The 15,384-nt window shown below is 52.8% G+C and overlaps 1 long non-coding RNA gene across 1 annotated transcript; it reads right to left on the bottom strand.

The window, feature by feature from the left end:
- Window positions 1-6,615: 6,615 nt before the first annotated feature.
- Window positions 6,616-13,255, bottom strand: LOC145507835 (uncharacterized). Its single transcript, XR_014055153.1, has 3 exons — window positions 13,010-13,255; window positions 12,147-12,358; window positions 6,616-7,852 (listed from the first exon to the last, which is right to left on the bottom strand). It is a non-coding gene; the product is annotated as an uncharacterized LOC145507835 (long non-coding RNA).
- Between the last annotated feature and the right edge of the window lie 2,129 nt (window positions 13,256-15,384).

The raw sequence follows: 15,384 nt of genomic DNA, 5'->3' as shown, positions 1-15,384 counted from the left end.
CAACTCTCACATGCATACATGACCACTGGAAAAACCATAGCCTTGACTAGACGGACTTCTGTTGGCAAAGTAATGTCTCTGCTTTTAAATATGCTATCTAGGTTGGCCATAACCTTCCTTCCAAGGAGTAAGCGTCTTTTAATTTCATGGCTGCAGTCACCATCAGCAGTGATTTTGGAGCCCCAAAAATAAAGTCTGACACTGTTTGCACTGTTTCCCCATCTATTTCCCATGAAGTGATGGGACCAGATGCCATGATCTTAGTTTTCTGAACGTTGAGCTTTAAGCCAACTTTTTCACTCTCCTCTTTCACCTTCATCAAGAGGCTCTTTAGTTCTTCTTCACTTTCTGCCATAAGGGTGGTGTCATCCGCATATCTGAGGTTATTGATATTTTTCCCGGCAATCTTGATTCCAGCTTGTGTTTCTTCTAGCCCAGCGTTTCTCATGATGTACTCAGCATATAAGTTAAATAAGCAGGATGACAATATACAGCCTTGACATACTCCTTTTCCTATTTGGAACCAGTCTGTTGTTCCATGTCCAGTTCTAACTGTTGCTTCCTGACCTGCATACAGGTTTCTCAAGAGACAGGTCAGATGGTCTGGTATTCCCATCTCTTTCAGAATTTTCCACAGTTTATTGTGATCCACACAGTCAAAGGCTTTGGCATAGTCAATAAAGCAGAAATAGATGTTTTTCTGGAACTCTCTTGCTTTTTCGATGATCCAGCGGATATTGGCAATTTGATCTCTGGTTCCTCTGCCTTTTCTAAAACCAGCTTGAACATCTGAAAGTTCACAGTTCATGTATTGCTGAAGCCTGGCTTGGAGAATTTTGAGCATTACTTTACTAGCATGTGAGATGAGTGCAATTGTTGTGGTATTTTGCACATTCTTTGGCATTGCCTTTCTTTGGGATTGGAACGAAGACTGACCTCTTCCAGTCCTGTGGCCACTGCTGAGTTTTCCAAATTTGCTGGCATATCGAGTGCAGCACTTTCACAGCATCACCTTTGAGGATTTGAAATAGCTCAACTGGAATTCCATCACCTCCACTAGCTTTGTTCGTAGTGATGCTTTCTAAGGCCCACTTGACTTCACATTCCAGGATGTCTGGCTCTAGGTGAGTGATCACACCATCGTGATTATCTGGGTCGTGAAGATCTTTTTTGTACAGTTCTTCTGTGTATTCTTGCCACCTCTTCTTAATATCTTCTGCTTCTGTTAGGTCCATACCATTTCTGTCCTTTATCAAGCCCATCTTTGCATGAAATGTTCCTTTAGTATCTCTAATTTTCTTGAAGAGATCTCTAGTCTTTCCCAATCTGTTGTTTTCCTCTATTTCTTTGCCCTGATCGCTGAGGAAGGCTTTCTTATCTCTCCTTGCTGTTCTTTGGAACTCTGCATTCAGATGGGAATATCTTTCCTTTTCTCCTTTGCTTTTCGCTTCTCTTCTCTTCCCAGCTATCTGTAAGGCCTCCTCAGACAGCCATTTTGCTTTTTTGCATTTCTTTTCCATGGGGATTTTCTTGATCCCTGTCTCCTGTACAATGTCACGAACCTCTGTCCATAGTTCATCAGCACTCTGTTTATCAGGTCTAGTCCCTTAAATCTATTTGTCACTTCCACTGTATACTCATAAGGGATTTGATCTAGGTCATACCTGAATGGTCTAGTGGTTTTCCCTACTTTCTTCAATTTAAGTCTGAATTTGGCAGTAAGCAGTTCATGATCCGAGCCACAGTCTGCTCCTGGTCTTGTTTTTGCTGACTGTATAGAGCTTCTCCATCTTTGGCTGCAAAGAATATAATCAATCTGATTTCGGTGTTGACCATCTGGTGATGTCCACGTGTAGAGTCTTCTCTTGTGTTGTTGGAATAGGGTGTTTGCTATTACCAGTGCGTTCTCGTGGCAAAACTCTATTAGCCTTTGCCCTGCTTCATTCTGTACTCCAAGGCCAAACATGCCTGTTACGCCAGGTGTTTCTTGACTTCCTACTTTTGCATTCCAGTCCCCTATAATGAAAAGGACATCTTTTTTGGGTGTTAGTTCTAAAAGGTCTTGTAGGTCTTCATAGAATCGTTCAACTTCAGCTTCTTCGGCATTACTGGTTGGGGCATAGACTTGGATTACCGTGATATTGAATGGTTTGCCTTGGAAACGAACAGAGATCATTCTATCATTTTTGAGATTGCATCCAAGTACTGCATTTCGGACTCTTGTTGACCATGATGGCTACTCCATTTCTTCTAAGGGATTCCTGCCCACAGTAGTAGATATAATGGTCATCTGAGTTAAATTCACCCATTCCAGTCCATCTTAGTTCACTGATTCCTAGATGTCGACGTTCACTCTTGCCATCTCCTGTTTGACCACTTCCAATTTGCCTTGATTCATGGACCTAACATTCCAGGTTCCTACGCAATATTGGTCTTTACAGCATCGGACTTTGCATCTGTCACCAGTCATATCCACAGTTGGGTATCGTTTTTGCTTTGGCTCCATCCCATCATTCTTTCTGGAGTTATTTCTCCACTGATCTCCATTAGTATATTGGGCACCTACTGACCTGGGGAGTTCATCTTTCAATGCCCTATCCTTTTGCCTTTTCGTACTGTTCATGGGGTTCTCAAGGCAAGAATACTGCAGTGGTTTGCCATGCCCTTCTCCAGTGGACCTCATTCTGTCAGACCTCTCCACCATGACCCATCCGTCTTGGGTGGCCCCACACGGCATGGCTTAGTTTCATTGAGATAGACAAGGCTGTGGTCCGTGTGGGAAAGACAACGATTATTTGATGAATAATCATGTTAGACATTTTTGGAGGAGGAAGTAAAATGATGAAAACATATCAAAGTGAATTGCAGGATTAAAGAATTAAATATAATGAGATGAAGTGACGTAGAGATTATCATACTAAGTGAAGTTAGACAGAGAAAGACAAATATGATATTACTTATATGTGGAATCTAAAATATTACACAAACGATGTTATTTACAAAACAGAAACAGACTCACAGACAACAGACTTGCGCTAACCAAAAGCATAAGGGAGAAGGAGTAAAGGAGGAGTTTGGGATTAACAGATACACACTAGTATATGTAAACTGGGTAAACAACAGGGACCTACTGTAAGGCACAGGAACTGTATCCAATACCTTGTAATAATCTATAATGGAAAAGAAACGGAAAAGAGCCTACATGCATGTATATATGTCTGTACATTAAACTGAACCACTTTGCTGTGTAGACGTGTGAAATGAAATCAACCACAATAAAAAAATCAAGTGATAAAAATCATAAAGTATGCAGATGTAAATATTAAATCTTTTGAGGGGAAAGTTTTCCTATTTTAAAAACAAAAACTCAATAGATAGAATTGTATACAAGCCAAATATTTCTTTAGGCTGAATAGCAATATAACCAAAAGCAAAAATAAAAAGTCAGATTAGGAAAAATGTTATGTGTAACTTCAGACAAATAAAACAATGAATAACAATTGATACTACCATAAGATACAAATGAATAAGTGGATATTGAAAAACAGTTCATAATAAGGAACTATAGCTTATTACTAAGCATATAGAAAGCTATCATAAAATAGTCATAAAGTCTAATTAAAGAAAATGTGATTAGGGTAGAGCTTTAATTTAAAAAGTTTATCCATTGTTGTAGTAAGGTGTGTTAAAACTACTTTGACAGTGTTACATCAAGAAACATAATATTTCATAATATTTAGTCCAGGAACTCCACCTATTTGGAGAAATATTTTTTCTTTGCAACTTTGTCCATCAACTGATAAATGCATGAATAAAATCTAGTATCACACAATGAACTATTATTTGGCAATAAGAAGAAGTGAAAGACTGATCCAACATGGATGAGCCCACAAAAACCCACTTACTGCATGATTTCATTTATATGTGAAGTCCAAAATAGGCAAATTCATAGACAGAAACTCAGGGCTGGAGGAGAGAGGGAGGGGATGGAAAGATTGTTAATAGGATGTGGTTTCTTGGGTGATGAAAGTTCTAAAATCAGACGGTGGTGATGGTTACACCATTCTGTGACTATATGCTAAACCACTGAATCTTCTCCATGAAATGGGTAAAATGGATAGTATGTGAATTACACCTTAAGCTGTTAAAAATATAGAAAAAATATTTTTATAAAAATATATAGAAAATAAACTGTTAAAAATAAAGAAGAGTGAAGGAAAAGAGCATGGGGGTGGGGGAGAGGCAGCACCCGCTGTTGAGCCACTTCTGTGCCCCAGACAAGGGCCTGGGGTTGACTTGGCTTCACTCCTTCCATTCTCACACCTTTCAGGGTGGGTGACTGAAGTCACTTTCATTCTCACCCTGGTGCCCGGAGAGGTTTTGTCTCAGAACCCACGGAAGCTGAGCCTAAAAAGCCCAGATTCATTTGGCCGCTCAGCTGCTTACCCTTTTTTTTCTGTGTCAGTAGCTGCCTGGTGTCCAGACTGGGAAGGAAACGCCAGGACCCAGGCTTAGGAGACAAGCTCCCCCCACCAGTCACTGTGAGGGAAAATCTCAGGGCTCCAGCTCAGGCTGGGGCCACAGGCTCCACAGGCCTGGACTGTGTCAGGCCTTTGGTCCTCGGGTCCCATACAGCACCTTGGAGTTTCCTGGGCACCGTGAAAGTCCCCCGAAGCCTTGAACCCAAGATGCTCCCTTGTACCATGGCATTTGAACTTGTCACCCTTTCTCCTGCATTTACTACCGATCACCTTCCCTGGGCCCGGACAGAGACAAGACCCGGCTGCTGTCCTCACAGAGCTCACAGACAGACAGGCTGAGGACAAAGGCTTTCATAGGCTGTAATAGAGGGGTGTCCAGAGTGCTCTGGGAGTGCAGAGGAAGGGGTGACTGACTCCTTGGGGAGTCAGAGCTGGCTCCATCTGCCAACCTACTCATCCATCTGTTCATTCATTCACTCTTCCATCCATGCATCCATCCATCTGTCCATCCATCCATCTACCCATCCACCCATCCCTCCATATATCCATAAATACTTACATACACCCTCACCTATACATACCTACATATCCTTCCATCTGTCCATCCATCCATCTACCCACCCACCTATCCATCTACCCATCCACCCATCCCTCCATCCATACATACATACCTACATACACACTCACCTGTACATACATACGTATCCATCCATCTGTCCACCCATCTACGTGTCCAGTCATTTATTCACTCATCAGCTAAGTCATCTATTCATCTTCCCTTCTACTCATCCATCCATTCATCCACACATACCTATATACACATACGGAGAAGGCAATGGCACCCCACTCCAGTCCTCTTGCCTGAAGAATCCCATGGACGGAGGAGCCTGGTAGGCTACAGTCCATGGGGTCACTAAGAGTCGGACACGACTGAGCGACTTCACTTTCACTTTTCCCTTTCGTGCACTGGAGAAGGAAATGGCAACCCACTCCAGTACTCTTGCCTGGAGAATCCCAGGGGCGGCGGAGCCTGGCGGGCTGCCGTCTGTGGGGTCGCACAGAGTCGGACATGACTGGGGCGACTTAGCAGCAGCAGCAGCAGCATACATACATACATATCCATCTGTCCACCCAGCTACCTGTCAGTCACCTATTCACCCATCGTCAGTTCATCCACCCATCTGCCCTTGTACTCATCCATCCACTCATCCATCCACTTACTCAATCATTCATATGTGTGTCCATTCATCCATCCACCCATCCTTCCATCCATCCATCCACCCGTCCATCCATCCATCCATCCACACACCCATCCATCCATCCATCTATCTGCAGTTTATGGAGCTCCTCTCACCCACACTCTTCTTGATGCTGAGGATTCACCATAAAATAAGGCTAAGTCACTTCTGTCATAGATCTTCCCTTCTAGTGTACATAACATAAAGCAAACATGTAAAGCAGTTTTAGATGCAGAAAAGCACTGTGAGGAAAAGAAAGCAGAGCAATGGAAGGAGAAAGCCAGGGATGACTCTCCAGGAAAGTGTGTGAGTTGAGGTTTAAAAGAAAAGGAGCCATCTAAGGGGCGGTCCAGGGGAGGGGGAACTCCAGGCAGGAGAGTCAAAGGCAGGAATGAGCTTGACTTGTTTGCACCTGGAGGGACGGGAACATTCGTGCTGGTTCTCAAAGAGTGAGAGTTTGCTGGGGAGCCCTGGAGATAGAAGGGCTTGGGGTTTGCCTGGTAGGACCAGGCATTGTGAATGCTTTTCTTTCACAGGAAAGAATAAACAAGCAGGTATAGCCAAGAAATCTCTAGAAAAGAAGATCGGGGTGAGGGAGGGTGGGGAAAGGGGCCAGGTCCATCCCTCTGTCCACACACCCACTCATCCGTCCATCCGTGGGTCTACCAGACCTAACACGTGTTGTGAAGGGACTCCAACACTGGGCTCAGGGCAAGGGGATCACGGTCAGGTGGTCTCTCAGCGAGTGGGGAGAAGACGAACTGTTTAATCCATGGCTTTGAGACAGCTGGAGAGCCACGTGGACAAAGGTAAGATTGGATCCGCTCTTCACGACAGACGTCAAGTGGATCGGGGTGAAACCATACAAGTGCCAGAAAAAAAGTAGGATGACTTCCTTTACAACCCAGAGTAGAGAAAAGCATTTATAGCCATGACTCAAAGTCCAAAAGCAATGAACCAAAGATGAACAGTTTGCCTATGTAAAATTTAAACATTTGCATGGCAAAACACAGGGCTTCCTTGGTGGCTCAGTGGTAAAGAACCCGCCTGCCAATGAAGAAGTGCGAGTTTGGTTTCCTGGGTTGGGAAGATCCCCTGGAGGAGAAAATGGAAACACACTTCAGTATTTGTGCCTGGGAAATCCCACGGACAGAGGAGCCTGGTGGCTACAGTCCATGGGGTTGCAAAGAGTGGGACACGACTGAGCAACTGAACAAAACAACAAATGGCCAAACACACCGTAAACAACGTCAAGAGACACAGAGTATTCACATCTAATATCATGGATGCAGGGCTAAAATCACCGATGCACAAAAAAGGTCCTATTAACAAAAAGTTCAGTCACCTACAGGAAAACGGGCAAAGGTATCAGTTCAGTTCAGTTCAGTTGCTCAGTTGTGTCCAACTCTTTCCAACCCCATGAACCACAGCACGCCAGGCCTCCCTGTCCATCACCAGCTCCCGGAGTTTACCCAAACCCATGTCCATCAAGTCGGTGATGCCATCCAGCCATCTCATCCTCTGTCGTCCCCTTCTCCTCCTGCCCTCAATCTTTCCCAGGATCAGGGTCCTTTCCAATGAGTCAGCTCTTCGCATCAGGTGGCCAAAGTGTTGGAGTTTCAGCTTCAACATCAGTCCTTCCAATGAACAACCAGGACTGATCTCCTTTAGGATGGACTGGTTGGATCTCCTTGCAGCCCAAGGGACTCTCAAGAGTCTTCTCCAACACCACAGTTCAAAAGCATCAATTCTTCGGTGCTCAGCTTTCTTTATAGTTCAGCTCTCACTGAAAAACCATAGCCTTGACTAGACGGACCTTTGTTGGCAAAGTAATGTCTCTGCTTTATAATATGCTGTCTAGGTTGGTCATAACTTTCCTTCCAAGGAGTAAGCGTCTTTTAATTTCATGGCTGCAGTCAACATCTGCAGTGATTTTGGAGCCCCCAAAAATAAAGTCTGTCACTGTTTCCACTGTTTCACCATCTATTTGCCATGAAGTAATGGGACTGGATGCCATGATCTTAGTTTTCTGAATGTTGAGCTTTAAGCCAACTTTTTCACTCTCCTTTTTCATTTTCATCAAGAGGCTTTTTAGTTCCTCTTCACTTTCTGCCATAAGGGTGGTGTCGTCTCCTAAAATTAAAAAATGCAAATGTCTCTTTAAATGTCCAAGCATGGTTTTGTGAAAGAAAAGTGAACTGATATAACACTGAGCTTTCACTTCTCTCTTGTCCTATTGACCACAATCCAAAGGCTTAACCACTTACTGTGTTGGTGTTCATATTGATTATAAGGTGGGGAGCGAAACGGTGCAGGTCCAGTAGGAATTAGGATCAGAATTAAGACTATCTAGTCAAGCTATGTATACGTTTGACCTGGGAGGCACCGACCCCACTGCTAAGACTGAGCCCAGGACAAGCTGGGAAATGTACGACCAGCAGGCAAGGCGTCCGCGGTGGTTACTCGTGGTGAGAGCAAAGACTGAAAACTCCCAAGTCCTGGTCCAGGGAGATGGTGTGTGCTCTCAGGAAGGCGCAGGGACGTGCACAGCGGCATGCTGACAACATTAGGAGAACAAAGTGAGGTGTGGGCAGTGTACAGAGGAGGCTGCAGAGAGAGTTGGTGGGTAGACACCTGTGTGCTTCTTGTATTGATATTCTCCAAAAGGACCACTGCAAGGGCAAACCCCAACCTGCTCAAAACAGCTGCCAGTGGGGGTGGGTGGGAAGCAGGAGAGGCAGGACCAGAAACAGGGCTGGGGAGGGACCCCTGGGGTGGGTGGTCCCCATTCCACAGCCACACACAGTTCAGTTCAGTCGCTCAGTCATGTCCAACTCCTTGCGACCCCATGAATCACAGCACACCAGGCCTCCCTGTCCATCACTAACTCCCTAAGTCCACCCAAACCCATGTCCATCGAGTCGGTGCATCTTTCAGTGTCCTATCTTTTTGCCTTTTCCTACTGTTTTTGGGGTTCTCAAGGCAAGAATACTGAAGTGGTTTGCCATGCCCTTCCCCAGTGGGCCGCATTCTGTCAGACCTCTCCACCATGACCCGTCCGTCTTGGGTGGCCCCACCGGCATGGCTTAGTTTCACTGAGTTAGACAAGGCTGTGGTTGTGTGATCAGATTGGCTAGTTGTCCGTGACAGCCACACACAGGCTTTTGTAAATGAGATCGCAAAGGATCAGGGAGCCATCCCGACAACTGTAGCAGAGACGACGGGAACCCCATGTGGTCACACAGCTGTGAAAAGGCGGTGCTCACGCGTGGCGTCTCAGTGAGACATGTTCTAAGGACGAGATCATCTTTAAAAAGTTCTGCTATGAGAAAGGACCAGCAGGAGGGGAGTAAGGAAGTACTCTCTTCCCAGACGGGAAACAGGGATGGAGACAAGACACCGCCCTCCTCCCCCCAATTTGTCCGAATCCTCTCCCCGGCAGGGCACAGAGAAGGAGGGGGTGGACGGTCCCTGCGTCGGCCTGCCACTGAGAAGCAGCTTGGGGAGGCCTCTGGCCTCTGCTCGCCAGGCCTCCAGCTAGAGGCTCCCCGCTGGCTCTGAGGTACTTCCGCGGGGCTCCGGGCTCTGGGTAGAATGACTGAGGGGACAGGGGACACGCGGGGGGGGTCCTGGAAACTCCCGCTGCGCCTCCTGGCCAGGGGCCTGGCTGAGGCGGGGGCAATGCCCAGGCACCCTGCAACTCAGACCCTCAGGCTGGTCCTCACCGCCTGTCCCAGAACCCGGCCCTGGCCTGGTCAGGGTGATGGGGCAGGGAGCTTTTTGGGCAGCAGTGAAAGAAAACCAAGGGCCTGCAACTTGGCATCAGCTGAGAGAGCGGAAGTCACGGGTGGAGGCAGCGAGAGAGAGAACGGCCAACACGGACAGGACAGCAAGGAGATCCAGCCAGTCCATCCTAAAGGAGATCAGTCCTGAGTGTTCATTGGAAGGACTGATGCTGAAGCTGAAACTCCATTACTTTGGCCATTTCCCTTTACTGATGGGAAGAGCTGACTCATTGGAAAAGACTCTGATGCTGGGAAAGATTGAAGGCAGGAAAAGAAGGGGACGGCAGAGGATGAGATGGTGGGACGGCATCACCGACTCGATGGACATGGGTTTGGGTAAACTCCGGGAGTTGGTGATGGACAGGGAGGCCTGGCGTGCTGCAGTCAATGAGCGGCTAACAGCAGCACACGATGGCCGGGGGCTCCTACTTCCTGGGAAGCTCTGTGCTGAGGGCTCCCCATCAACGTCGCCCCTGTTTCCTGGATGTAGATACAGGACCGGGAGGCCTGGCGGCTTGGCCAAGGCTGCAGAGCCAGCGTGTCCCGAGGGGCACGAGTCTGACCCCGTGTTCCTGGGCGCCATGTGCAGACCACGCTCTGTGTTTGCAGAGCTCCACGCTGGCCTGGGAACGAGGGGTCCCCCAGCTCCCAGGCCAGCCTGGTTGGGTGGGACAGCGGGACTCGGGAGCCCCCAGCCTGGCTGCCCATCTGAGGTGGGCAGAGTCCTGCAGCCCCCTGGGGGGCGGGGAGGGGCCTAGCCAGTGTCTCCCAGACCCACAGGCCTTCCTCGGTGCGTGCTGGTGGGCAGAAATGCCAGTGGGTGCCAGTACCCTGACTGCCTGTCACTGGAAGCCGGTTGCCTCTTGGCAGCAGCCCTTCTGCCCAGGACAGCCAGGCCCCCCGGAGCTCTGGGCCTGCCCAGCGCCTCCCCACGGGCCCCCCTTCCTTCCCCGGACAGACGGGTGAGCAGAGCCCAGAGCCCTCGGGGTTCCGGGGGCCAGCATGCGTTCCTGACTCCAGCTGTGCTGGGCGGCCTCAGCCCGGGACTCTGGGATGGGCCTGGGATGGGGGGTGGGGGTGGGGGGTGGGGGCCCAGGAAGTGGGGGACGTCCTGGTGGGATGGGGGTGGGGGGTGGGGGCCCAGGAAGTGGGGGACTTCCTGGTGGGAGTCACTGGTGCCCTCGGGAGCCTTGGGGAGGGACCAGGGAGGCTTCTTGGAAGACAGGTTGGCCGGGAAGGATACGGTCAAAGGTCCAGAGGATGAAGGGCGCCTCGGGCTAGTAATGACCTGATTCGCTGGAGGCCCAGGGCTAGGCTGGAGGCAGACCTGGAGTGCTTAATGCCTTGTTGGTGGGGGGCAGTGGCAACTCTGGTGGTGGGGTCCCCAGCCCTGGTGGTGGGGGTCCCCCGAGGGCTCTGGTCAGCAGGTGGCTCTGTCAAAACCGGTTTGGGGCCATGGTGTGGAGGACTGGGTGGGGGGCCCGCAGCAGGGGCCCGACTGCTTAGGTGGGCTTCTCGCCTGGACGTGCACGGCTGGGGGAGAAGTGACAGGTTCCCATCCCTCAGCTTGGAGGGGCCACTGCCTTCGTCCTAAGCGTGGAGGAAGGGGACGGCGGGTCGAGGAGGCCCCTGTGTGTCTGCCACGGCTGCGTCCAGAGTCGCAGAGCAGGGTGGGCCCAGCACCACTGAAGTGGCGGCGGCTCAGCGAGAGCAGGCAGTTGGCTGCGGTGGGGAGAGCCGGCGGTTCATTCCCTACTCTGGGCATGGGACTCTGGGGGGCCACAAGTCTCCCCCTGCCTGTGGGGGCGCGGGAGAGGAAAGGAGGCCTGGGGTCACGGAGGTCGTGTCACCAGGCAGAGCTGAGCCCCTGGGGTGGAGGCCATGCCCCTGCCCAGCCCGGAGCCGGCACCCGCTGCTGCCTGCCCAGTGCCCACCAGAGGGGCCCTTTCCAGTGCTGCGGGAAGCAGGCGGGAGCTGAGCCCAGGCAGGTGTGGTGACCTTGCCAGGGGCCGTGCCATCTTCAAGGGACCCATGACAAGGTCAGGGCTACGGCTACTGAGGTGACAAGGCGGGGGTCGGCTTGCGTGACCCTGGGGCTGAGACCCCACCAGCCCTGCACCCCAACCTGCCCTCCAGAACTGAGCCCTCAGGCCCAATGTTATGGGGTGCGTGCCAGGGCCCTGGGGTGCAGGGTGCACAATTTACCATAACCTGCAGGCTGAAGGGCAGGTGCGGGCTTGGGGGTCTGCAGCCCGAGGCTCCCTGCCCTGCCTGGGGTCCTGCAGCCCCGCTGTCTCTCCAGCATCCTCCCCTCTCTTCCATCTCGATGACGCCCCGTGCCTGGTGGGGACCACCGCGGGGCTCACAGCCACAAAGGAAAAGCAAACTAAACCCTAAACCGGGAAGCGCTCGGGGGCTTGCAGGCTACACAGAGTCCCCTTGCCGGTCAGGGAGTCCAGAAGCACTGTGACTGCAGGCTTGGCGTCCTGGGTGGAGTTTTGGGGGAGAGGATTTGGTGACCGTTGCAGGGGTGTGGATAGATGTGCTGGAGCAATGATTGAGGGCCTGCCCGTTCAGGGGCCCCGCCTAGAGAGGCCGGTGGGGATCACGTACGATTGAGTGCTTTAGGGGGTGACTCACACCTCGGTTCCAGCCGCTCACGTTTTGCAAAGTGTCGCAGGCCCTCCTCTCCACCACATGCAGCCCTGGGGGTCAGCACAGGGGTTGCCAGCCTGGCTTCACAGAGGACGGTCCCCGGGCCTTGCCTGTGTCCGCTCTCCCCCGAGGTGGGCGCAGGCCCTGCTCCCCAGCCGTTTTCTGCTTTCCGAGGAGCCCGCAGACGCGGGGTTTCCACCTGCAGGACAGTCCAGGTCTGAGTCCGGGCTGTGCCTCCACTGGACCTGTGGCCTCGGGTGGGTCTCTAAACCCCCGTGGGGCTCGGCTTCCTCTCGCCTGCCCCGCGGAGCCCAGAGCCGGTGAGGGCATCGCAGAGATGGGGGAACAGAGCCGTGAGCCCCGGGCTCAGGCAGCACCCGTCCGTGTGACCCAGTGCGGCTGGGGGCTGGGGGCTGCAGGGGAGACCCATGGGGGCAGAGGCTCCTGGCGGTGACCGTGCAAGTCCTCAGCCCTTGGGTGGGTGGGCAGCAGGGGACAAGCGCCCGGCAGGGCACTCTTGGCCCTGTGAACCCTACGTTTGCTTCACGTCTGAAGTCATTCCTTCATGGCCCACAACTGCTTCGCCCACGGCCACCCCACAAGAGGTCCCCTCCCAGTTCAGGCCAGGCGCGGACCATGGGCTCCTCGTGGTCAAGGGTGATCAGGGTTACCCTAGAAGAGGGACTGGCCCTCCCTGCAACCACAGCCCAGGCTGGAGGTCCCGCCCAGGGGTGCTGGGGGCCACTCCTCCCCTGCCCCAGGGTTCCCTCGCGGCCCGCCCCAAGCCAAATGCAAGGCCAGGGTCCCGTCAGGCCCAGGTCAGTCGGGCAACCCCCCGGGACAAGCTCACCCCGGGGGCCATGGCCAGCCAGCCTGTCCGTCTGACCAGTTACCCTGACGACCCTGCGCTTTCTTGGGCGTGAGCGCCCCCTGCTGTGCAGGGTCCACGGAGGATGAACGGGGGTCCCCCACACTCCGCCTGCCCCCACTCCCGCCCCGCGTGTCCTGGGCCCGGCCTCGGCCTGGACACTGGGCTTGAGGTCTCCACAGACCCAGCCCCCCTCCAGGGGCTGGGACCTCGGCTTTTACTCGGAATAGCTCACCGCGGTGGGAGGGCTGAGTTCAGCCCAGTGTGGGAGGGGGGCCATCCCCAAGGAGCGAGGGACGTGGTCCTGCTGATGTCGGGGGTCCCCTCCTGCTGACTCTGTCCACCAGGGCCCAGGTGTGTGCAAGACAGACGGGCCGACTTGGGACGAAGAGTGGGAATCGCTCAGCAAAGCTGGAGGAACAGCCCCGAGACCTTCCCGCAGCGAGTCCTGTTTGGGGACGACCTCCCAGGAAGCCGCTCGGCCACCCTGGCTCAGCTTCTAGGAAGTGGCTAGTGATGTTGAACGCCTTTTCCTGTGCCTGTTGGCTGTCTGTGTGTCGTCTTTGGAAAAACGTCTATTCATATCCTCTCCCCGCTTTTTAATCGGGTTGTTTGTTTATTTATTTTGACGTTGAGTTGTAGGAGTTCTTTGCATGTTTTGGGTATTAACCCCTCATCAGGTATGTTATCTGCAAATAGTCCCATTTGCTTATTTTTGCTTTTGTTTTCCTTGCCTGAGGAGACAGATCCAGCAAATTATTGCCAAGATCAATGTCAAAGAGCACTTGCTGTTGTTCAGTTGCTCAGTCACGTCTGGCTCTTTGTGACCCCACGGGCTGCAGCACGCCAGGCTTCCCTGTCCGTCACCAGCTCCTGGAGCTTAGTCAAACTCATGTCCATCGAGTTGGTGATGCCATCTCACCATCTCATCCTGTCGTCCGCTTCTCCTCCTGCCTTCAATCTTTCCCAGCATCAGGATCTTTTCCAGTGAGTCGGCTCTTTGCACACGTATTACAACTACCAAGAAATATAACAAAATGAGACAAAAATCAGCATTAGGAGATAGGATAATGGTTGATGATTACTTTCTTTTTAGAAGTTTTCTGTGTTGTATCTATTTTGTAATGAATAGATACGACTTTTGTGATGAAAAAAAAAGTTTCACCGAAGGGTTCCCTTTGAAAAGTTTGGATATCTGTAAGTGATTCTGTCCCCGTGGCCTTCCCAGTGGAGACACAGGAAAGGGTTTGGCTCCTTAGCCCTGCCTGGTACACCCTGCCTGCACCCCCCACCCACCCAGAGCTCTGCCCCGTGACGAGTCCTTGACAGGTGTCGGCTCCTCCCTGAGAACTGGCTGTGGCAGTGCCATCTGGTACCCAGGGTGGAGCCCCCGAAGGGCCCCAAGGAGCAGCAGCCCCCGCACTGACTCCACCCCTCCCGCCGCCCAGCAGCCCGACCACCCAGCCTGACGCCGGCCTGCAGGGAGCGGGGGGCTCTGAGGGGCAGAGGCATCCCTGGCCCCGGTCTGCTCTGGGAACCACGGGGCCCCTGGTTGGAGACACAGCTCAGGAAGCGGGTCTGGACCTGCACCCGAGGCTCTGATTCACACGCTTTGCACCCTCCTGGCAGGTGGAACAAGCGCCGTGTCCTGCTCCTGGCACCCACCCTGCTCCGTGTGGGTCCTTGGGCGACTCAGACGGCCCCCTGGAGGCCATGGCCCCTTATAGAGCCGGCGTGAAGCTGCCTGAGGCAGGGCGGGGGGGCCCTCGATGCCCATCAGGGGAAGCGCTCGGTGCTTGTCCACCCCGCCGCCCGGAGAGCCCGTCTCAGGCCACTCGCCCCTCAGAGGGCTTCCCTTTTATCTCTCCTGTGTCTGTTCTCAGTGGGGACCTGAAGGGCAGGCGAGTGCTGCTTAGAGCAGAGAGGGGACCCGCCGAGACCACCCCCGGTCCCTCCTCCCCCTGGTCCTCCCTGCAGGGCTCAGGGGGCGTCTCGCCTTGCCTGCCGCCCCTCCTGGCTGGCCTCCCCCGTCTCTCACCTTCCGTGGGTCTCTCACATCGCCATCTGCGCTGTGATCCGTGGGGTCCAGGTGGTCTGAGCTCACCCTCCCCAGGGCCCCCGCCCCACCCACCGCCATCTCCTGCCCCCTCCCTGCTCTGAGCAGCCCGGAGGCTTGGCTCGGTGGCATCTGCTTGGCTGCAGCTTCTTCAGGGAAGAGCGAGGCCCCGAGCCACCGTGTGGCCTCCCCCCGGCCTGCAGCCCTGGGAGCTGCCCTGCAGAGCCAGCAGGAGGACCCCCAGGCCAGCACCAGCTGCCAGAATTTCTGCGCCGGGGTCGAGGGGGTGATGCGCAGCCCG

The sequence above is a fragment of the Giraffa tippelskirchi genome, chromosome 5 (genome assembly GCF_054371585.1).
Source record: "Giraffa tippelskirchi isolate mGirTip1 chromosome 5, T2T-mGirTip1v1.2.pri, whole genome shotgun sequence".
NCBI lineage: Eukaryota > Metazoa > Chordata > Mammalia > Artiodactyla > Giraffidae > Giraffa > Giraffa tippelskirchi.
The sequence above is the reverse complement of the archived record's forward strand: the minus strand, read 5'-3'. Positions and strand labels throughout refer to the sequence as shown.